This window comes from Atractosteus spatula (genome assembly GCF_055471065.1).
Source record: "Atractosteus spatula isolate fAtrSpa1 chromosome 10 unlocalized genomic scaffold, fAtrSpa1.hap1 SUPER_10_unloc_15, whole genome shotgun sequence".
Taxonomy (NCBI): Eukaryota; Metazoa; Chordata; class Actinopteri; order Semionotiformes; family Lepisosteidae; genus Atractosteus; species Atractosteus spatula.
Window position 1 is genome coordinate 84,253 of NW_028296618.1, and position 23,774 is coordinate 108,026.

The 23,774-nt window shown below is 44.2% G+C and overlaps 2 non-coding genes across 2 annotated transcripts; both read right to left on the minus strand.

Moving 5' to 3' along the window:
- Window positions 1-1,192: 1,192 nt before the first annotated feature.
- On the minus strand, window positions 1,193-1,264 carry trnaa-cgc (transfer RNA alanine (anticodon CGC)). The gene has a single exon. It is a non-coding gene; the product is annotated as a tRNA-Ala (tRNA).
- Window positions 1,265-10,770: 9,506 nt separating this feature from the next.
- Window positions 10,771-10,863, minus strand: trnar-ucu (transfer RNA arginine (anticodon UCU)). Its single transcript has 2 exons — window positions 10,827-10,863; window positions 10,771-10,806 (listed from the first exon to the last, which is right to left on the minus strand). It is a non-coding gene; the product is annotated as a tRNA-Arg (tRNA).
- Between the last annotated feature and the right edge of the window lie 12,911 nt (window positions 10,864-23,774).

The window sequence follows — 23,774 nt, forward strand, 5'->3', positions numbered from 1 at the left end:
GACGACTATTATACCATGTGATACATGCAAGACATCTGTAAACGAAGATGTAATTACAGTCAAATTGGCAATTAACAGAAAACCACAAGTTGTATAATATTATTTCTCTATGTCGATGATTAGTTGAAGGATTTGAAGAAACTATATATTATTCCTCGATATCGATGATCAGTTGAAGGATTTGAAGAAACAGCAGCGATAGCAGCTGATTTTGGTTTTGAACCCATCTTTACACCTCAATAATCCATTTGTCCTCGAAAAAAGAAAAGACAGGCATGTTTTGAGTCTCATAATGATCATATTCTCGATCCAAAGAAACGTATAAATTTGATTCCTTCCGTAGTATTTTGGATTTTCTTACAATGATCTCACGAAGTATTGCCAGGATCTATATCTAGCGTTCGGTACCGATAAAACTGCTGATATTGATTGAGTAGAAATCTATGATGTATTGACAACTTTATCTGAAGCGAGAAGTCCTAGAACACTGCCTATGATGTGTTAGGATTCATACCAAGATATACTTTTTGTTTTCAACCCAAAATGCTGCTATTGCATTACACATTATATGAACATTACCAGGTTTGGTAGCTTCTCTGCGCGATTTTTCAAAACTGAAACTAATTACAAAATTACTTAAGATCAACCATGACAAAAACATATAAATCAGGACTAATATTAATATCAACTGATGTTACTACAGAAAAAAACTACAGTTAAAATTTAACTGAAATATTAATAAGACTATGCAAGCCTAAAAAGTAGAACAATTAAATTTATATAACTTTTTTTTGAGAAATGGGCTCACACACCGGAAGACACTAACGTTTCTCTTCGTTAGAGTATGTGAATAACAGTTTAACTAAAAATATTTGGAGTCCAGAGGGAGGACTCGCTCGCTGAATGATCTCTCAAGAAATCCCTGGTAAGATTCAACAGGTGTTTTCTTCAACAGCCACTAAAAGTCTGATGACCTTCTCTGGATTTTCTGAATATGACGTTAAATTAGTTCAAATCATTTGGTAGTTAACAGAACGAAATGCTTTGGAGGTACATTTAAAACAGCAGAGCAACACTGTAGCACTTCGTGTGTGACTGAAATTAATTGTGTAAACCTGGCTCTCTATGAACACGAGCAAAGAGTTCTCACTCAACAGAAGATTGCGATGTGAGCACAGTAACATAAGACACCTGGAGATGCCGGGGATTAAACCCGGGACCTCATACATGCGAAGGATGCGCTCTACCACTGAGCTACATCCCCTAGCCTACCGATGATGGAACTGACGTAAAGATGTTCATATGTTTACTGAACACAATCCACCCTTCACGAAGAATGCTTGCAGTTTCCCACTTTCGCGTTTCTTCTACTACAAAGTAAATTAATGGGAATGAAGAAATAAGGAAGGGAAAATAATCGCATCGAAGCTTCCAGAGACTGGGCAAAATGAATAATTTATTTTTATATCCAGTCACATGGGCGACGGTGGTTGATTCTTCAACGGGGGGGGGGGGGGGGGGTGCGTTTTTCTACCTCCTTACTCGATTGTCTTTCAATTATGTTTTCCTTGAAACCTTTTTGCATCTTTTAAGTGCTTGCGATTAAATTACGCATAGAAAAACACCAGTACAGTTGATGTTCATGGACCGATGCACACAACTCCAGTGATAAAGCCCTGTCTGTAAATATTGTAGAAGAACGTTAAAGGGCGAAACAACGCTCCAACCACGTGAATGGTAACAAGAAGGATCGTGTTCTTATTTAATATGTGCTTTTGAATTGCCTTGTCAATACACACAGGCTTTAGAGATGGACAAATAATTTACAGTGGTGTTTGTAAACAAAGATGGAACATGTTATTTCTATACCAGGAAGAAAGGAGCAGACTCTTAAACTTTAAGAGGCGGAAACAACACCTCATCACAGCTAACACTAATTAAAACGACATCACAACAGAAGAGTGAAGCCTTGAGTGAATCAAATCAGTTTTTGTTGGTCGTCTGTGTCTTCATAACTTTGTAGGTGAGAGAGAGGATTGCGAAAATGTGCAGGTGCTTCTCAGAAGTGCGTTGGTGGTATAGGTTCCTTCAAATAACTGAGCCAGTGCATCCCAAATCTTTTCAAGATGATCTGTGATCTGGTAACACATCTCCTGAAACAAACATTCGAGGTAGGAAGCATGCTCTTAAACACCAAAACACTCAAAAAGGAAGAAGCAGATCTCTGTACACAAGACGGCAGTGCGATATTAGAATTTCTGAGTTCTTGATGGATTCAGGCTCCTTCTCAGAGGTCCTTGCTCGCCAAATAACTTTGCATCTGAGGAAGAGCACCACGGAATAAAACCCAACTCAACAAGCGAGCGCGTTGGTTGCTCTTGCTCTTAATGCAAGGAGCTGTTTTTTTTTTCCTCGCAATAATCATTATTAACCAGAAACAGCAGCACAGGTAGGTCGCATTTGTGATTATGTCACTTCTCTGCTTCAGCAAGGTCAATAAAAGACTCTGAAAGTAGTAAAGCAAAACTGAACTCAAAATCATATTAGGAATTCTGAGCGATATCTCCATACAGGTAATCCAATAAGAACGTTGAAATATTTGAATATCATCTCTCTGTATATTGCGCTGCTTTTTACCCAGAGTAAAACTATTGGATTGAAGGAATGCTAACTGCTGGGTTAAAATGTATAGTTGTTATTTGGAGAAATCTATAAACTCGTGATCTTTTATGTTTTAAAAGACAGCACAGGAAAAAACGACAGTGCTTATTATTTTCCGGAGATGGAGCACTGATGACCTATCCGAGCTAATTGATAAAGCCCACCCAGTGGATACACTAGCAGAACGTCAAAGAACATTCACCTTTGTATCCAAAGAAACCACAGGAACAACATCAGGAAGCACAATCAATTCCCCTTTTAAATCTTTCCTGTAAATTATGCTATGTGAATTCATGAAGTTAATCCTCTGATCTCTTTTGATCATGAACAAAGTATTTCTGATGGAGCGCTTTGTTAAAAGGTTTAATAAGCTTTTCCCCTGCCAACGATTCGGCGCTAAGAATTAAAAGTTTCACAGACAAAAGCAGCTCACCGCCACAGCCAATATTAAATGTGCTTGCCGGAACACTATCATGTGCACTGCCTCAAAAGTGATCTCGGCAGACGTTGTTCCCTACATAAAGCTGAACATGCCAAAGAGAATTTCTGTTGAGAAAACAAAATATTTCTTCTGCCTTGATGTTAAGCTGACAGCCTGTCTTTTAGAAAGTCTATCTCTAAGCACCTCCCGCAGCCTAACAAAAAGCGCTTTTACTGATCGTATTGCAGGTCTTAAAATACTAACATTTGGCAGCAGTGGGATTCAAACCCACACCCCAAGAGAGACTGGAACCTAAAATCCAGCACCTTAGACCACTCGGCCACACTACTGTCCTCCATCCTCATCTTTCTCACATTGCTGGCTTGGACTGGGGGGCATCAGCTCTTGTCGTCCGATCTAATGATATCATGACATGTGGAAGTGACTGCACCTTCATCTTCCGAAATGCTTTCAATAGCACAAACGCTACTTTCACCGGCACAAACGTAGCAATAACAAAGGAGGTGGGATTCATCCTTTGTGCTGTTTGTAGGGGTGCAACTCTACGGTGATGCAAGAACAAAAATCAAAATCCTTTGCTACTACTGTTGCTTTTTTCATAGTTTCTTCAAATCCTTCATTTGAACGTCGATTTTGAAGGATATTGATGATAATACCACATAAATTGTGGTTTTCTTGTGATCGCCAATTTTATTCACCAGCCTTTTTTACAGTTCCTTCTGTGTTTCACAAGGTGTAATAGCCCCCCTCGCATCCTCAGCTAACATATTTTAAAATTACAATAGATTATACAGCATGCATGTTTACATTTATATTAAAATTAAAGTTAATAAACCAGAATACATACAGTGCTATCCCAATAATTCTTGTCAGGTTCTCCAACAAATCTGCTGAGGGTGCAACAGGAGTATAAATGAATTTTCCCGCCAGCCATTCAAAGACCAAATTCCATGAGTGAACATTATTTTCTCAGACGTTGCCGGCATTGGACTTTGCCGGTGGTATTGAATTATGTCCACAACTGTTGTAGTAGTTCCTTCTTGAAGTTCGACATGTGCAAAGCACTCGTAATATCATAGGTGTTAAAGTTTCGCTGAGTCTAATCGACGTAATTGAAGCCGTTTTGTTATTCTGTTGTAAAAGCCGAAACCCGAAACAATAGTAGTGTTAAGAGGAAATGCCTCCTAACAGCTGACAAGCGCTCCTAGTTAGTGTCATGGTGTGTATCCCTGCCTATCATTGGGAGACGGGTAGCTTTTTTACACTCAAGATTCCAATCTTCAATGCTTTGTGTGAGAGCTTACATAACTTTCCTTTTCTCACATTTTCTGACGACTATTCCAAAGGTGCACCCTGTCAATTCCGAATACTTTTCAAAAATCTGCCTGCATGTTTGATTATTGTCATTTCATTTCGAAAAAGTTCAATATTGATCATAACTAAAGAATATAATGATCACGAACAAAAAAGGGATAAAGATGCGAGTCGATCTTGAATCACAGCTGGGTGACACGGGCTTCTGTTCTGATATGGTTGTACGAGAAACAGGAGGAATCGCCAATCTCCTATAGAACATGAGTTGAATCAGGAGTGAGCCATTTCGTATACTCGTGCATATGTCAACGCCTGACCTACATCGTAAAACTAACATTAAGTTGTCAGAGACATTCATTTATATACAAACAAGAGACAGACCAAGTAATAATTCTACATTAGTTCAGGTGGGTAAACCTGAACTAACTAATAAACGTATTAATAATTCTACATTAACGTGTCCTACACTGATCAGACTAATTGACATGGTCTGATTCAGAGCCTGTGCAGCTCGTGCTAATTACAGCAATGACAGTTCTGAACCCTCATCACCGAACTGAGCACAAGTTCAGCTGTTCTCCAGTTTTGTTACACATGTTTTTTTCATTGCAATTGAGTTCAGAGCTGGAGCTGATCTCCAGACAGTACAGTGTTTTGGGTAAGTTGTCGAAATTCGCATGAGACTGTAGACAACTTACCCAAAGTGTTTTCTATAGCTTTCAGGTGCAGTTCATTTATATAAAAGAATGTAAGTGGTATAAACTCAACAAGCCAGACGGCAGTCCAACCTATAATTTTCTGACGCGAGGCCTGACGCGTTATTCATTACACCACTGACCCTGCAATTGTAGTACTAAAAAAAACACGTTTTCTACATTTATGTCTGTTTAAAAATCACTCTAAAAAAGACAAAGGGTTTGTGTGTCGCGCTAAAATTCCGCTTCATTTCGAATGCAAATAAAAACCGTTTTGTTTCAAGAAATCATAAATTTGTCACATCCTTCATACTATACTTCTCTCTTGTATTAGTAAAGCATTTTGATTTAAACTGAACAATATATGAAAGGTTTCATCTATACACTTACACATAATAAGTATACGAATAAATACTCGAAAGAAGCCGCAGCTCAGGTATTAGAGAGATTTAAAATCGGATCGGAGGATTTAGAGTCCAGACTGCAAACCAACAGCTGACACAGGTCTTTTATAGAACCGTTTTGATTTCCTCTACTTTGTCCCCGTGACGTCATTGTCCTGCTCGCAGCCGAGCCCGACACACGTCTGGTTTCTGTCGCTGGGCGCACACCCTGCGGTCCATGCGGGTCCTGATACGCCAGTACAATGACGGGAACACTAAACTGTAAACAGGTGCCGTCCTTCGGCTGAGACGTAAAACCGAGGTCCTGACTCTCTGCGATCATTCAGGAGAATGGTGGAGGGGAGTCCCCATTACCTGTAAAGCGCATTGAGTGGAGTATCCAGAACAGCGCTATATAAGTGTAAGCAATAATAATAATAATTATTATTATTATGTAAAATGCAATAAAAAATAAAAAAAATATCAAACTTTGATTCAAAATAGATTAATGTAAAAACTGATAAAGCTAATGCTTTTTTCAGGGCTATATCTACTTTTTTTTTAAAAAAGCGAAGACTGTCGCGATTGTGAAAGTTAGAGAATGTGTACCAGCGCCTTCATATCGCGAGCGTCAATCTCGCCCGTAGCTGCGAGAAGGTTAAAAGCGCCCGAGTGAGCTGTCTTTCGTCAAAGTAATTGCCGGAGCAGTAGGACGCAGAGCACCATCCAGCAGCTGTAGACGGTGTTCGGGGAAAAGCTAATTCTGTTTTTAGCACAGGGAGTGAGAATGAGCTCAGTCCGGCTCCCAGCACAATCCATCCTGGTTTGGTTACAGTGCGTCTGAGGCTCTTTGGATCGTAACGTAAAAAAACAATTGCTCACATCTTGTGACTTCCACGACAGGAAGGAAAGATATCACTTAAAAAAATCAGAACTGAAGATTTGGATCCTGGGCCTCAATTTGATCAAATTATTAAAATAATAATTATCAAAATATCAGATTGTGTTTCTGCAACATTTCGTGCACAGTACGCCATTTTTATCTAAAACAGTCACAACGAGGGTTTACACGCAGTGTGGGGTATTTTCCCCTTTTATATTTTTGCCACTTTATATCGAACCTGTTATACTCCCAGAAGTGCACAGTAGCTTGTACTTAATAAAAATGTACAATTCACCGCTGGTATAAACAGATGTGTGCCGTGTTTGCTTTTGTAAGCATTTGTTTAAAAAATAAGTTCACAATACGATAAAAACACAGAAAGCACAAACTTTATAATACAACGATACAAAATCAATACCAAATCATTATGCCAATTAAGTAACTATCCTTTGAAAACAGAGAACACCTTTATATCTACAAAAAAACTTGACATTTGTATGAATTTTTGAATTACAACGCATGCAGTGTAGTCCCTTAATTCAAAGATCAGATCTTGGCCAAAACAAAACAATCAAACGTGGGCTGAATTCGGAACAGGAGCTTCTGCTTCGTCGTTTATTGAGCTTTTGATCAATGTCTGAATGAAACAGATTCACTTTTTTATTTCTTTGGTTAAGGTACAGAAAAGCACCTTCCTTCGCACCAGAATCGAACCAGCAACCTAAGGGTTGCCACTGATTCTACTACACTCTTCTGCTATACCAACTGAGCTATCGAAGGAATGTCAGATATCGCTCTCTGGCACATGCTGCCGAATGTAGTGAAATGTTCCGGGTGATTTAAATCCCACTCCGACATCAAGTTTCCAACTCGTTTCCTTAGTCTTGTTTACCTTGAATTTAAGCCACGAACCAGGATTCTACTGTATAAACTACCAGGGATATTACAAAATGTTTGATGGGGCATCAATCATTCCAGGCGGAAATTGACTCCTTTTTTTCTCGAGAGATCATATTAAACATTTCATTAGTATCGAGAGGAGGATCACCATGAGCCACAAAACAAACAGTTTCTTTCTGTCTTTATTATAAAGTAGCGTTTGTGCTACATTAATAATATTTTTGTGGAAATAAAGAAGTTGTAAATTTTAAAATTTATATTTGAATCGAAATGTGGTTTTGAGTTAAATATTAGCGTGTTCATGTAATTAGTTTGTGTTTGTCATTACTATATATATATTGCCATGTTACTAGAATTTGTAACTGAAGTTTACTAGTTGTGTTTTTTATGATGATTAGACATTTGTTGATTACAATATTGTATATAATCTATAATTTGAACTACATATTTTTCAGGTGTGAATAATTGTATATTTTAAGAATACATTTCTAAAATAAATCATTGGCTTTATTTTACTAGTTTCTACTCCTATAAAAATCTTTCTTTGATGTATAATAGACCTTTAACTATATATGTATTATAGTCTTCTAAATTTATCCGTATAATAGAACTCCAACCATTTATGTATAATAAACATATAATCATAGATGTCTAATTGACGTATAACGATATACGTATATTAGAATTTCATTCTAGACCAGTTACGGAGCACATTTACACGTCTAAGGTAAGCGTTTAATAGTCGTATATTCTACATCTTTTGCCCACTGGGATGTGCCGATTTTAACTTAGCAAACCAAGATACACATTTTCTAATGAAGCCTTAATTAAAAGACAGTTTGTTTCTCGAAAGCGTGTTATGTAAAAAAAGAGAAAAACGAAAATATATGGATGACAATCTTTCAAAGCTGAAGATTTTACTTTTGAAAAATTGACATTTTATGTATGCAGATGCATTCGCTGGTTTTAGTACTTTGCTGTACTTCCTGAATCATTTTCAGTATTATAAAGTGGGTGTAGATTTTTCTTTCAGGTTAGGACGCGAGTGTGTACATGTGATTGATTTTCGTTTCACTGATTCTCATTGAAGATTTGGGAATTAACGACGAAAGAATCAGTTGCCTCGGAAAGCAGAAGGTTTGGTTCTCAACGATATTGAAGACACGCCCATGTAGAGCAGCGGGTGATGTTTTGTACTATAAAAGACCAAGTGCTCAAAGTGACGTCTGCGTTTACCGTTTAGACTTTTCATCTTGGGCGCACTTTTAGAAAGCAAAGATAGAGCAGTTGTGTTGAATCACCCCATAACAGCTGTCAGCAGAGTGGCGCAGCGGAAGCGTGCTGGGCCCATAACCCAGAGGTCGATGGATCGAAACCATCCTCTGCTATGTACAGTTTATGCACGATTGATAAGGACACCATCAATTTAATGAAGTGCATTAAAACTGTTTTTTTCTCTTGTGTGTATGCAAGCTTTACACTTAAGGTACTCTTTCATCTTTACCAATAGCAGATGCCCAAGTGTATCTTTGGTTGTTCTGCGATCTTTCATAGCTTCCTCAATTCCTTCAAATGAACATCCATATCAAAGCAATTATGTATATATATTACAATTAAGGTACATATTAAAAATATCAACACACATTTGTATAATGCTCATTTAATAATGATTGTCAAGGATTGTCAGGTTCTCCAACAAATCTGTGTTCTAATTTTAAAATATTTTTGCTAAGGATACAACGGGTGTATAAATGAATTCTCCCAACAGCCAGTTAAATTCCACACGTGAAGATGGTTTTCTTGGACATTGACTTAGGTACTTAATTGTTTACTTGTTGTAGTTGCACACGAGTAAAACACGAAGATTTCCTGCAACATTCAAGAGGGTTTGCAAAGAAATCCCTTCAATTTTTAGCGGAGATTATGTTTAAATCATCACAATCTGAAGCGCATCCCTGAGTGCGTTTGACCCACCAGCCCTTTGTTTAACAGCTGCACAAGGACACATTCCCGTTGCTTTTCACAAATCACTGGCATTTTTTTGCAGCATTTTTTCTGTCCTGAGAAGCAAGATTTGTATTTTATCTTTCAGAAATTGTATGAATTTCTTGAAGTTCAGAAACAACTTGTTCCAGTAAAGAAATGAACACTTGCTTCAAAGTAAATCAAGACGTATGTGTCTCTTGCTGTATGTGCTCTTATCTGTCCATCTCTCTCTCCTCTTCTCTCACTCTGGCAGTCTGTGCAGAGTATCTGAAGGAGATGTAAAACCACTTGGAAAAGAAGAAAAATTCTCAGGAAAATTCTCAGGCAGAATAAAAAAATTATTTTCTTCTCAGTCAGATTCACAGCTCAGACAGGATCTCAACTCCGTACTGCTCTCTATCCTCACAATCCCGAACCAGAAGATATTCAGACAATCAGTGCTGCTATATGAACAATATCAGACAGAACAGCCTGGACTCATGTCACATTTCCCCATTTTATCCTTCCTCCCAGCCCTCTTAGAGACATAAAAGAGCTCCTGGTTCTCCTCTCTGTGAACTGGGCTCAGGGGTCACTGATTTGGCAGTTGTGGGTTCTGATCCAGGTCGAAAGCAAGATGGTTCTATTAACGCTTTCCAGAACTTCCAGCCCTTCAGTATTACTTTCTTTACTGTATGTCAGCCTCCCAAAATGTTTATACATGTTTTATAACACATATGACTGTGGAATTATCTTATTATTTATATATAGTATTTATGTAATAAACACCAATAGTGACACTATGATCAGTATATTGATTATTTGTAGCCGATGGTCCGATGGTCGTGTCTACAATAGTGACCATTTGACCAGTCTGTAGCTCTGAGCAGTGGGACTCAGATCACACAGATGACCTGTCTGTGTGTGATTCCATACCAGTCCTGGGATTCAGCTACTCTCACAAATGTCTCATAGACCGTCTTATAAATTTACAATTAGATGAAGACATGTAACAGTTTTACAGATAATTTTAATAATCAGACAGTAGTTTTGGCAGTGGATACATCTCCACATGGGAGAAAGAAACTGAAATATATGTGCTCACTGTAAAGTAGGAAGAGGTGGTCAGACAAGCAAAACAACTTTGCAGATAATGTGAAGTGACATTGTTTTGTGTCAATCTGCTCACAGATTTCACTTCATGTGCCTTAAGCTGTGCAATTTGTATGGTTGTTGAATGAGATTGATTTCTTCACAAGCCCAGTCAATTGCCAGTGGAGAGCTTGCCGACGCACACCTTCATGAAGACTTTCTTTAAGATTTCATTGTCACGTTGCCTCCTTTGCATATAATAGTAGCTCCGACACTAAGAGAAAGGATGAGAAATGGCGTTTATCATGCGATTGCAGTGTTTGTTTCTTGTGGCTGCTGTTTCATTTTCAACTGTGGACTCTTAAGAAGTCCTTTATTTGACTTGATCAACACTAATCCCTAGAGGATTTTGAAAGGTTGAATCAAAATGTTACATGACTCTGGTGGGACTCGAACCCACAACCTTTGAATGACTTCATTCTATCAAGGTCTAGAAGTCCAATGCACTCTCCATTGCGCCACAGAGCCAACCAATATGTAACTCTATAAAACAGCTACAGAAAGCTGTAACTCATGCTTATCCCGTTGTCTTTAAATTAAGCTCCATAAATATTGACAATGAGTGGCCTGTTGTCTACGAATAGATACCGCTGGGATTCGCACCCAGGGTCTCCTGGTTTTTAGTGAGGCGTCTTAACCAGCTAAGCCACGGTGCCAAACCTACTAAATGTTATCCACAACTTCAAACACCTGTGAGAAACGGGCAACTGCAGTGTTACGCCTGCTGGCTCAACAGATAATCCTTTTCGAACTTTAAGGAGAGGATTTCTTTGTCAATTCAATTAAACATTTTAGAAATGCTGAACGATTGATGTGTTTCACGCGCAGAAATATTTTATCGTTACGTACTTTTTCTGTGCAGTTAGTTCTCCTTCAACTCCGCCCAACAACAGAGGTCGTTTTTAATACAGGAGTAAAGGCTCATTGCACATCAGCAAAACATCACGTACAGGTTTAGGGAGAGCGACATCAGTGATTGGAAGGTTGGAAGTTTCGGGTCACTTTTTTATTATAGATTCAAGCAGCCCTGAATACCTTTTCAAGAAACATTTCAGAATCCCAGTCACGTCCAGTATGATTGCTACACAGGTCTACAGTATACAATCAGAATACTGTTTGTGCATTATATAAAACACACCGCCCAAAGCATTTCTAAAACAGGAATTACATGTTCCTGAATGCGCCCTCCTTTATAAATAAAATAAAGGGTCTGAAGCCTGCTCCAAAGAAGCACTATATTCAGAGCTGACAAAGATGTGATAGGAAACATCTCGGAAAACGAAGATGCAGTCATTTCCACACGTTGCACAACAAGAGCTGAACCCACCCGACGTTCTCCAAAAGAGTAAGGTGTTGGGAGTGTGGCTGGGTGGTCTAAGTGCTGGGTTTGTGCTCCATTTTCTTCGCTGGGTTAGGTTTGAATCTTGCCGCTGCTAAGTGTTGGTGGGTTAAGACCTTCCTTCTATTGCGACTTCAATGGGTAAAAGCTTTGCTTGACAATCTGTCGAGAGACTGAACTAGGTGTTTCAAGATAGTCTTTGTCAGCTTAACATCAAGGCATAAAAAAGCCTCATTTTGTGTTCCCAACAGCAATGCTCTTTGGTCCCTTCAGCATTATGCAGGAAACATCTGCCGTGATCACTTTTGAGTCAGTGTGAATCGTAGTGTGCCGCAATTGTTTTTAAAATTGGTTCTGTAGGCATGGTGCATTTGTCTGTGAAACTTGAATGCTGTGCTTTTTCACGCAGAATCATCGGCAGGAGCAAAGCTTATTCAATCTTTGCGCACAGCGCTCCATCAGAAATACTTTGTCCAAGTTTTGAAGAGATTGTGGGATTCTCTGCACACGTTCACATCTCGTACCTCAGACAACTCCACCATTCGATGGGAAATTGATTCTGCTTCTTGCAGTTGTTCCTGTGGTTGCAGTAGTTACAAAGTTGCACTTTCCTCCACCTTCTGCTATAGTATTCACTGGGTGAGCTTCATCATTTGGCTCAGAAAGGTCAACTGTGCTTCGGAAAAAATCAGCTGCAGTGTCGTTATTTTGTCGGTGAGTATGGCTGTCTTTTAAAGCACATGAAAAACACGGGTTTGTGGATTTCTCGAAATAGCAATGAATTCAGTTGTGCAGTGCTTTACTGCTTTCAGAGGGTCTTTTATCGACGCTGCTATAGTAGAGAAGTGACATAATCACAAACGCAACCATTTGTGCTGGCTGTTTCACTAAGTATTAAGCTTTTTCAACTATCACATGATTTTAACTAATTTAACATCATCTCCAGGAGAGCACCTCACACTGCTCACTGAGCTGATGTACAGTATGTGCCCATTTCTCAAAAATTAAATATCATCTGAACTGATTTTTTCTATTTTAAATGCTTTCCTATTCTTTTAATATTTCAGTTAAATCTTGAAGTACTTTCCATTGATATTAATCCTAGTCCCGATGAACGATTCTGGGACATGGTGTACCTTGAATAATGTTCTTATAGGTTTCAGTTTGGAAAAGTGCGCTCTCCAGAAGCTACCAAAACCTCTAATGGTCGCACAAAGCTTAATGCAATAGCAACGTTTGGGGTTGAAAAAGAATATTACTTGCTATGAATACGAACACTGTTACAGGAGGCGCATAAGAACTATTTTAGCTCAGATCATCAATTTATCTTACATTTCTACTCCATTAATATCGCTATTGAGTGCTAAAGGTAGGTCCTGGCAATACTTCATGAGATCTTCTTAAGAAAACTTAAAAAAATATATTTCCAGTGCTGAAAAAAAAGTAAAAAATACCGATTATGTGCAACTGATAAAATCTCTTTTCCAGGGATGTTGTAGCCACATGCAAATGACTTTATCAGCTTTAAAAGTTTATTTTGCATTTATAAGACGATCAGCATGAGTAGTATAAAGCGACACCTTTCTTCAAACTTTTGACAGGTACCACGCCCCCTTTTCCAGCCAATGGTCGTCCGCGGTGGTTAATGTCCCGCCCCCTTGTCAGCCAATGGCGTGTTGTTATTTGTGCATGTCCCGCCCCCTCAGGAGCCAATGGTGTGGGTCGGAACTCCCGCCTCCCCCCGGCCGGTCGGTCCCGAGCCTCAGGGTCCCAAAACCCCAAGGCGGCGCATCCCTCGCTTTAGGTGTGTGAAAGTGTGTATTGGTTTGGAAGGGGACCATGTCTGCCGCGGGGTTGAGTGCGCTCTATTATAACCCTAGGAAATCGGGTAGTTACGGCGGCGCGGGGATTCTGGTGCGGGCCGCGAGATCCCGGGGTGTGAGCGGCACCAGCCGCGGCCGGGTGGTCGAGTGGTTGTCCGGCCAGACTGCTTATACGCTGCACAAGCCGTCTCTCAAAAGCAGCAGGGGTGTAAGCACACACACAAACACTGACTGCGTAAAGTCTCACGGACAAACACCATGTGAAATGTGAACCGCTTTATTTCAACAGGGGGTTTTCAAACACAGAAACAGAGCAGCAGCACTTTTTACACAAGTTACAGACTCCAGTTTGCAAGTATGTGAAATGTGAACCGCTTTATTTCAACAGGGGGTTTTCAAACACTGAAACAACGCAGCATACATGCGTTACCGGCTCCTGTTTGCATTCAACAATTAAATGTTGGTGCGGAAAATTAGTTCGGTACACGTAACCACCACCCCAACATTGCTGAGAAACTTTGCGGCATCTGAATAAGCATTCATAACCCCCTTCCGCTCCCTGTGTCTAAAGCCATGCGAACCACACTGGGCGATCCAATCTAGCAGGGCAAAAAAATTTGCCTGCGTAATCAGTGGGATGGTGTTACCACAGGTTCTGTGCAAAACATGCTGTATTTTGGAATACACACTGTAGAAACCCCAGGCTTCCTTTTCTGATCTGAAAACATCAGATCTGCAATAATTTAGAGCAGGTATACGCAATGTTCTTTCCAACACTATTTCCTGTACAAATTCTTGAGAGGTAATGTGAATATTGGGTGGTAGAATCCACCGTGGTACGACAGACATCACTTAACTCTGCTTTTGTTTTGAAGGCAACAACGCCTCAGGACCTCGTGACCTTCAAAAAGGGGGGATATGTAGCGGCAATACTTGTTAATAAGACAGAATTAAGCGTTGGTATGCTGTCCTAAAGGAGGCCCCATCTCACCCTCCATCTCTGTGGTGCAGCCACAGAGAAAGTATTCATGCAGGCTGATTTAAGATGTTTTCTTTTGATAAGGAACAAGCTCCCAGACGGGGACACACTTAGCTAAGCCTGGCTATCATGATCAATGGTCATCTATTGGCGCCTATCAGTCTAGGGAGTGCCGAATGGACATCTGGACTGCATTCCTAAGTGTCAAGAGTAAGTGACTTATATCTCATCTTGACCAACCAATCAGGGACTGGCAGGGCGTGGTAATACCACGTGGGTCTCCAATGCCCGCCAAACTCTCAACCAATCAGCACACATCTGGGTCTTGGTCAAAAAGGGAGAGCAAGCTCAGATCGGGGCTCTCCTTGGCCATTTTCACGCATCCTCAGAGACAATCACGTGACAACTGCTGTTGTCTGCAAAAGGACTTGGACTTTGTTCTAAGCGCGAGGCCGAGGATCCCGTACGTACTCAGAATTCTACCAACGTGAATGCTCCGCTGGATCAACGGCAGCCTACAGTTGGACCCTCATCGACAACCTGAATAGCTTATTCAGAAGCAGCGCTGGACCGGGGAACGAACCAGCTTCTTACCAGGCAAAAGAGTGACTTGTGAGGACTCGCGGTCACACTCTGTGCATAGAGACTTTCTACTAGCCAGCCGGACTGCTGGTAGATCCCCTCGGAGCAACGACTGCCCTGCGCGCCGCAGTCAGATTCCTCCGCCCGTCCTACTCCAAGCTGCACCTCGACTGGTTGGCCGGTAGCCAGAGGACGCTGACACAACGCCCATTGGACAAACGCTGCAACAGAGCCTGTCAGCTGGTTTGGTGTTCGTGCCGGGAAATTCCAAATCCATACACAGTGGATAAGTAAACCCCATGTTCTACATTGCGTCTCGAGAATTCAATTGTACCTCAACACAAGTTGTTATCAATTTAATTTATGAGTAATGTATTTACTTCCGAGTTTAGAGTAACAGTGGGTAATAACACTGATTAGCGATTTGGTAACCGAACGATATATATTGACATATATTCTCTGTTGTGTATCTCTTTGTGTTTGCATCTCTTCGAGATTATATACCTTGTATATTGATAACCCTCACAGTAAGGTCTGCCTCTCGTATCCAGGCAGACTAGTATATCTTTGGTGCACAATTGATATTAATAAATGTATCTCGTGTATTGAACCCGTGTGTGTGCGTTGTTAGTTGTTCTGACGATTGATTTTCTAAAAGCTACAACGAACAACCTCGTGATTACTGTTACAATTAATAATTGTCTCCGTAAAACCATCAAACCACTACATTTAATGGCGTCCCTGTGCGGGCTAGTTTAGAATGAAATGAGAATCAATCGCACAGAATAACTGATGTCGCTGTGAGTTCAAGTTCAGCACAGCACCGTGGCTTCTATACACGAATACCGGGTGTGCTGATAACTGCGTAAAGAAATCCCCCTGTTTTCTAGCGGTTAGTGTAACGTGTGCTGATTGGAAATCCATCTGCTCGGGTGTTTAGATTCCATACTGTATTTTGGTAAAAGGAAAAAAAGTAATACTCTTAAAGTTTCTCTGACGTAATGACAATGGCTGCTAAAATGTCTGAAGTGGAGTCGCTTATAAGTACTATTTCTAGCGACGACAATCCTGGTTACTGGAGCGGTATCGAAAAGTTGAACTTTGATGATATTGAGAAGCTGCAAATAAATCTAGTAACTAAGGTAGCGAACCAGCTTAACACGGGAGGGTCTGTGAACGCAGTTCAGGTCCTATCGAGTTTCGCCTTAAATCTAGCTAAACAGCTGGAACTGTCTTTGCCCGAGCTGACAAAGTTTCAAAAGCTTCAGGGAAAGCTAGAAAGATATAAGGCGGAGCGAGTTGAGTTGTTGGATATAATCCGAGAAAAGAGAGTGAAAAATGAGGAAAGTGAAGACAGACTCAGGGAAGTTTTAGGTAAATTAGATGACCTGTCTGCTAGAGAAACTGCGGCTGAGGTAGCTAGGAGAGACCTGGAAGCGAGCTTGAAAGAAAAAGAAAAAGAAATTGAGTTTAAATGAGCTCAGCCAGGAAAGGCAAAAGGAGTTAGATGCTGCCGTACTGGAAGCAAAACAGGCTAGATCCCACTTGCATCCCAGCCCACCTAGCAGCCCGGAGCGCTCACCCAGCGCGCCGGGAGGAGGTTTCTCCCGGCCAGGGTCTGTGGTCGGATCGGCATGGGGGAGATCGCCAAGTCCTGCGTGAGACGCAAGGGCGATTCAATTCAGGCATAGACACCCTGCTCCTGATCACGGCCGTCTCCCTGCCCGCGGAGAAACCGAAAAATTAACCTCCACTCCCTGAGGCAGTTAGCCAAAGATGTAGAAAGGTTTGACCCGTCAGTGTCAGGGAATAATGTGGAAACCTACATCGATGAGCTGAGATATACTTTGCAGTTTATGCCCGAAGTGTCCGAACAGGAAAAGGCTATGTTAGTAAGGAAAACTACCAGCCGAGCAGTCCACGAGTGGATGTCTAGACAAGGACCGGAGGTCTGTAATAGCTTTGAGGAGCTGTGTCAGGCAATGATCGGAGAATTTTCGGCTTTTATCGATCCCATAGCTGCCGTGGCCGCTGCGCACCATATTAAGCACGAAAAAGCTGAAGTCCCTCGCGACTATTATGAGAGGCTTAGGTGCACTTATCTTGCAGGGCGGAATGAAGAGTGTTGCAAAGAGAACGTGAATTTCAAAGGTTTATTCATTGCTAATCTGCATCCCTCAGTCAGGAAAATGATTGTGATGCACACTGATGCAAAAGCGATGAAAATGGCAGACATTAGAAGGTTGGCTCAAAAGGCCTGGGGAGCTGAAGTCTCTGCTTCCTCAGAGCGAAAACCTGCTAAAACGGCCGTGTTCGCCACTAAAGCCAGCAGGGTTGACGACTCGCCTCAACCCGAGGGAGCTGAGGTTCCTGAGCCCGCTAAGCCCTGGCGCAAAATAGGCAGGCAGGACCGCAGTAAGCGTCAGAGCCGCCGTGAGCGCTACGGGGAAGGCAAGGGGTCAGGCAGAGCCTATCATAAGGCTGGACGAAGGGAATCGACTGCAGCCCGCCTGGCCAGGCTTGAATAAGCCCTGCTTGAGAGATCAGGACAGGGTAAACCTTCCATACCGAATGCCGGAAGCGTGAATGAGCGGAGGGGGACCACGCCCCTTCCCACTGGAGGAGGCGGGGATCCGTCCCAAGCCCCTCCCTCAGTCTATCTGATTGGGTGGGAGGGTTCCTGCCTGGAAGAAGGCTGTGACTCTGAGTTGGGCGCTGACCCCGCCCCTGAAGTCAAAGAAAAGGCAGGCTTCCAACAATTCTTAGGGAATCTCAGCCAGAAAGGCAAAGCAAGGCGTATTTATATCAAGGTTTCTCTTGAAAACGTCTTAGATAGATAAGCACTGATTGACACTGGGGCTGAAATTAGTTTGATGTCAGCCGATCTACTCAGCGAACTCAAACGAGTAGCGAAAGGAAAAGGCATCAGACTTAAGGTAGAACCGTGTAAGATAGATATTTCCAGCTATACCCAGGATCATGCCAGGATCACACACCGAGTGTGGGTGGCACTTAGGTTCGGGCCAATGAACGTGGTGCATCCTGTTTATATCTCTAGGTTTAAAACAGAGCCACTACTCATTGGCCAAGACCTGCTTGACAGGCTGGAGCCTCTGGTGGACTGCCAGCGTGGAAAATTGTGGACTCAGGTCAAGCACCCTAAGCCTGTTATACAGCAAAAAGGGGGGTTCAGTGGTTATGCTGTGATCACACAGTGCCCACTGAACACTATAGCTGAGTTGGAGGATCCTCCTGGTTCCTCTGGACGAGAAATAAATGTCTCCTCTTGCTTTCCAAAACTACAGGGAAGTCCTGCCCAGGCCAGCACTCCCACGGTCTGCCAACTACAGGAGCAGTGCTCTGAGCAGCTGCTTGACCCGCCAGGTAAAGCACACCCCTTTTTCATCCCTGAAGAAGAGTGGATCTCCCTGTCCGGTAATGAATGGGAGTCCTTTCTGTGCGCCCTGGTACCTCAGGGGGACCAGGACTACCACCCCATGGTGGTGGGAGGGGTCCAGGTGGCAGAAGTGCAGGTTGATGATGTAATTCTCAGCTTCAGCTCTGAGAAGTCCATAATCAGTGAAGGTCTGTTCGAGGACCTGTCGCGAAGCCGTCAGGTGACCCTGGTGACGCAATCACAGGTTCTGTGGTGGGCACCCCCACCTCATAGGTCCATTTGGAGCAAAGGAAGCTGTGCAGCTTCCATCTCCATCGGAAAAAGGAAGTTTGCTCACTACTTCCAGGTAGCACCTCAGCTGACCCACTCGGTCTGTATTGGTGCAGACCTGTTGGTTCGACTGGGCGCCCAGCTGGACACAGTAAACAGTGTGCTGTGGACACGGGTGAACCCAGATGCCCACTCTCTAAGCGGCGACCCCGAGAACATTCGGTCAGGTCAGACGATTCCTCAGGCCTGCCAGGTAGTAAACGAATCGGACGTGATCGTTCCTGCGTCAACAGCAGGGTTTCCGGTACGCCTTGTCCTAAAGAAGGGGCAGAGAATGGATGCTGAGATGGTTTTCTTCCAACCATCAGCTCAGTTTATCAGACTGAACCTAGCAGTCTGTGGTACCCCCAGACTGGAACGGAATGGCCGAGCCACCTGCCTGTTGGTGCAGAACATAGCAAAACAAGATGTCAAAATCCCTGCCCGCACTGACATGGGACTGGTGATTGACAATGGTTTCTATGATTTCGAACTGGCCATCCCAGTACTGGGGCAGCTCCCTGGTCCCTTGGCCAGGGAGGGGGGAACCGAGCAGGTGTACTACACCTACCCCCGACGGATGATTGCAATAGTGCCAATAGAGGGATTCTGCAACCAGGAGGTGTGCAGAGTGGACCTTAGCGATAAGGATGAGATGGTTGTGTATACAGTACACGCAGGTGTTCCGACGGACCACTCAGCCGAGAGTGCGACCCGGGATACCGCCATGCCGTCAAAAGCGGGGTTCCTAGAGCAGGTACAGGAACAGGTTGGTAAGGCAGATGCCCTGGAAACGGAAAGCCAGCGTCAGCAGCTGCGTCAGATCTTCCAGGATTTCCAGGAAGTGTTTGCACGGGACGCCTATGACTGCGGGGTGACGGATTTGCACACAGTGCGCATTCCTACGGCCCCTGGCGCCCGCCCAACCTATGTCAGGCAGTATCGCATTCCCCTCATGGCATACGAGTCCATAAAGCAGACGTTGGATGCTCTACTAGAGCGTCAGATCATAAGGGAGTGTAACTCCACTTATAACTCCCCACTGTGGCCGGTGCTGAAACCCAATGGTAAGTGGCGTCTGACCATTGACTACCGGCAGCTGAATAAACAGGTTCCTTTGTCACGATGGCCAATGATCTACCTAGATCAGGAGTTAGCCAAGGTGACAACAGCAATATATTTCACCACAGTGGATGTGGCCAATGGGTTCTGGACCCTTAAGATAGAACCGACAGACCAGTACAAACTGGCCTTTTCCTTTGGAAACAGGCAGTTCACCTGGAATCGATGCCCCTTTGGGTATTCCAACTCCCCAGCGGAGTTCAACATATTTCTGCACAAAGCCATGAGTGATGCAGCCGCCAGGGGCAACCTGGTCTATGTGGACGATATTCTGATGCGGAGTCAGACCTGGGAAGAACACATGGCCGAGATCAGGCATGTGTTGACCCAGCTCTCCCGTGCAGGGGCCAAACTGTCTCTGGCTAAGGGACAGTGGTGTAGGACCCAAGTGGAGTACGTGGGACTATTGGTTGGAGCCCAAGGCATACAGCCACAGTCCAGCAGAGTCCAAGCTATCCAGAATATGAGGTCGCCCACTAACCTGTCTGAACTGCGCAGCTTTCTGGGAGTATGTAATTATTCCCGGCAGTTCATTGAGGATTACGCTGAAATAGCAAGGCCCCTCCACAAGCTGTTGCAGAAAGACGTGCCCTTTGAGTGGGGACCTTCCTCAGAACAGGCTGTGATGGAGCTGAAGCGCAGACGTGCACCGTGCTTGGCCTACCCTGACAAAAATAAGGTCTTCTACCTTGAAGCAGGGTTCTCAGAGCACTGCCTTGGGGCTGCTCTGAGTCAGGAATATGACCAAGAGCGAAGGGTGGTGGCGTATGCCAGTCGAGCCCTGAGCCCAGTGGAGCAAAAGTTCTTGGACTGCGAGAAGGCCCTGTTGTCTACGGTCTGGTCGGTAGAACACTTCCGTAGTTATGTAGGGGGACAAAAGATCATCATCGAAACCTGCCACCAACCTGTGACATTCCTGCATAGCCAGAGACTGAAAGCGGGCAGGGTGTCAAATAGCAGGATTGTGGCATGGATGATGGCCCTACAAGGCTATGAGATAGAGGTACGTTATGCACAGAGCAAGAAAATGTACCTGGGACAGGGCCTGGCTTTGGGCCAAGTGTGTCACGGCTGTGACACTGACATGGAAGCTCCAGAAATGATTCCCGCTGCTGAGCTACCGAACAGTCATCGGTACTACGATGAGAACGTGGGCCAGGGCTTACCCATGGCCTATGTTGACGGTTGCTCTTTTCGCCACGAACAGCAGGTGCTAGCAGGGGTAGGAGTAGTCTGGCAAGACAATACTCCCTGTGGGCCGACCCGCTATAAGCTAGGACCAAAGACTAGTCAGTATGCGGAAGTAGCTGGGGTGCTGATCACCCTCCAGCAGGCCCTGACAAATGGCCTTAAACAATTTGTCATCTGTAGTGACTCAAACTACGCCCGACATAGCTTCGTGTCCCATCTTCCGTATTGGAAGGGTAAAGGCATGAAAAATGCCCGGGGAAAGGAAGTAAAGAACAAAGAGTTGTTCCTGGCCAGTGACAAGCTCACGACCGAGGCTGGAATGATGGTTTACTGGAGGAAGGTGAAGGGACACTCCCAGGTGAAGGGACCCGACAAAGACGGGAATGATGAGGCCGACCGGCTGGCCAAATCTGGCGCCTTAGAGGGTGAACCCTGGCAGTTCCAGCAGGAATGGCTACCCCCAGAAACCGTGGCTGAGGTCAAGGCGGTCACCCGAAGCAGGGCTAGACAGGATGTCGGAGCTGACCCTCAATCTGTAGTGCTTGGGTCACAGGGTTTTAACACCGATCTTGCGGAAATGCAGAAACAGGACCCAGCAATTGGGCAAATGTATCAGCATATCGCTGACCCAGTGCGTCAACCTCTTTCGGAGCAGGTGCTGAGCCAGTCTCCGGAGCTGAAGGAGCTGGCAGAGGTGAAAGACAACCTAAAAATTATAAAGGGGTTGTTGGTTTGTGTACCAGTTGCACAAGGTGTCCCAAAGTGGGTAGTTCCCCGCTGCCATCGGGGGGTCATGATCCAACACGCTCATGACGAGCCCTGTGGGGGCCACCGGGGAATCAAGGCCACGTACGACACTATCCAGCAGGTGGCATTCTGGCCTCACATGGGCCAAGACATCGCCGCGTATGTAAAGGGGTGTCTGACGTGTAGCCAGTTCCAACCATCACGGCCCTTGCACCGTGCACCACTCCAGAAAAAGGGCATGACATTCCCCTGGTCCAATCTACAAATGGATTGGGTGGGGCCGCTGGTGAGGTCATCCAGAGGGAACAAATATTTCCTCACTGTTACGTGTGCATTCACAAAATGGATTGAGTGCCTCCCAGCACCCAACGACACGGCAGAGACAACTGCAGTGCTGTTGGTGAAACATGTGTTCAGTCGATGGGGACTCCCCCTGACCGTGGACTCGGATCGGGGAACCCATTTCACAGCTACAGTAATGGCAACCCTGTGGAATATGCTTGGGGTCAAGGCCCAGTTGCATATCTCCTACCACCCTCAATCCTCGGGCCAGGCAGAAAGGGCAAACCGAACGGTGGTTAGTATGCTCAAAAGGTTTGTCTCCACCAGCAGTAGGGACTGGGACATTAAGCTGCCCCTGGTTCTGATGGCCATCCTAGCCACGCCCCATTGCTCTACGGGGGTCCCACCTTTTGAGATGATGACAGGTCGGAAGATGACTCTTCCCCTACACTGTCTTTATGGGGTGGAGGACCTGAGAACGACGGGGGCTGCTACGGCCCATCAGTATGTGTCAGGCCTGCGAGCACATCTGCAGGCAACCTTTGCTTTTGCCCAGAACAAGCTGGGAAGGAGTGCAGAGGGTAGGAAAGCATACTATGACCGAAAGGCAGTTAACCAGGAACTCCAAGTAGGAGACAAGGTCCTGTACTTCCAATTTGCCAAACCCACAGGGGTGGCCCGGAAGCTCTTACCCAGTTGGACAGGACCCCACGAGAATGTCGATAAGGTATCACCGGTAGCTTATCGAATTCGGATTGAAAAAGGAAGGCAATCTCTGGTCTACAAGTGGGTGCATCGCAACCACCTCCGGTTGTATCGCCCACCTCAAATGGTGCCGGAGGACACAGAATAGGGTTAAAAGTCTAAACCCGATCAAGAAGGGGGTGCCCTTTTGTAGCTGCAGGTAGTTAGGTACTGTAGTGTAGGTCCTCCTAGGAAAATATATTCAAAATTATAGTGGAACTGTACCATGTGCCTCATCTGTGTTCCAGAATGGGAATCCTAAAACTGCCACGGCTGGTCCTGACAGTGCTGTGGATCGCCTCGACACAGCCCCTTGAAGTTGTGGAACCCGGTCCTCCTACCGGCATAGTCCTGCAGGATGCTCCCGGATTGTTGTTAACAAATTGCAGAACACATACTCAGCGAGTGTATGTGCGGCTGGACCCAAGTGATGTGTTTCGGAAGCACATCAACATGAACAGTAGGGTGTCCTATCATGGCAGGCAGTGGGCTAAGGATGCTGTATGGCATGCCCAGCTAGACACTATACACATGCTCCGCCAGCTGAGGAAGGCAACAGTCAGCCAGGAGGAGATGACAGGCCTCAGCCGCCCCAAAAGGTTCTTGGGGGGTCTGATTGCTGCGGCCTCCGCCGTGGGTTCGCTATTTTCAGCTGGTCTGTTTGCTGCTAACACTGTCACCCTGACCACCCTGAGAAGGCAGGTGTCTGGGTTACGTAAGGAAATGCCAGAAATTCAGGACAGGCTGTATCAACAGCAGCAGCGGCTGGAAAGCCTAGGGAAAACCTTCCAGGGCACAATATTAGCAGTAAACCTTCATGCAGCAGTGTTAAATAACACCCTCCACACCGTGGGCAGGATTGTC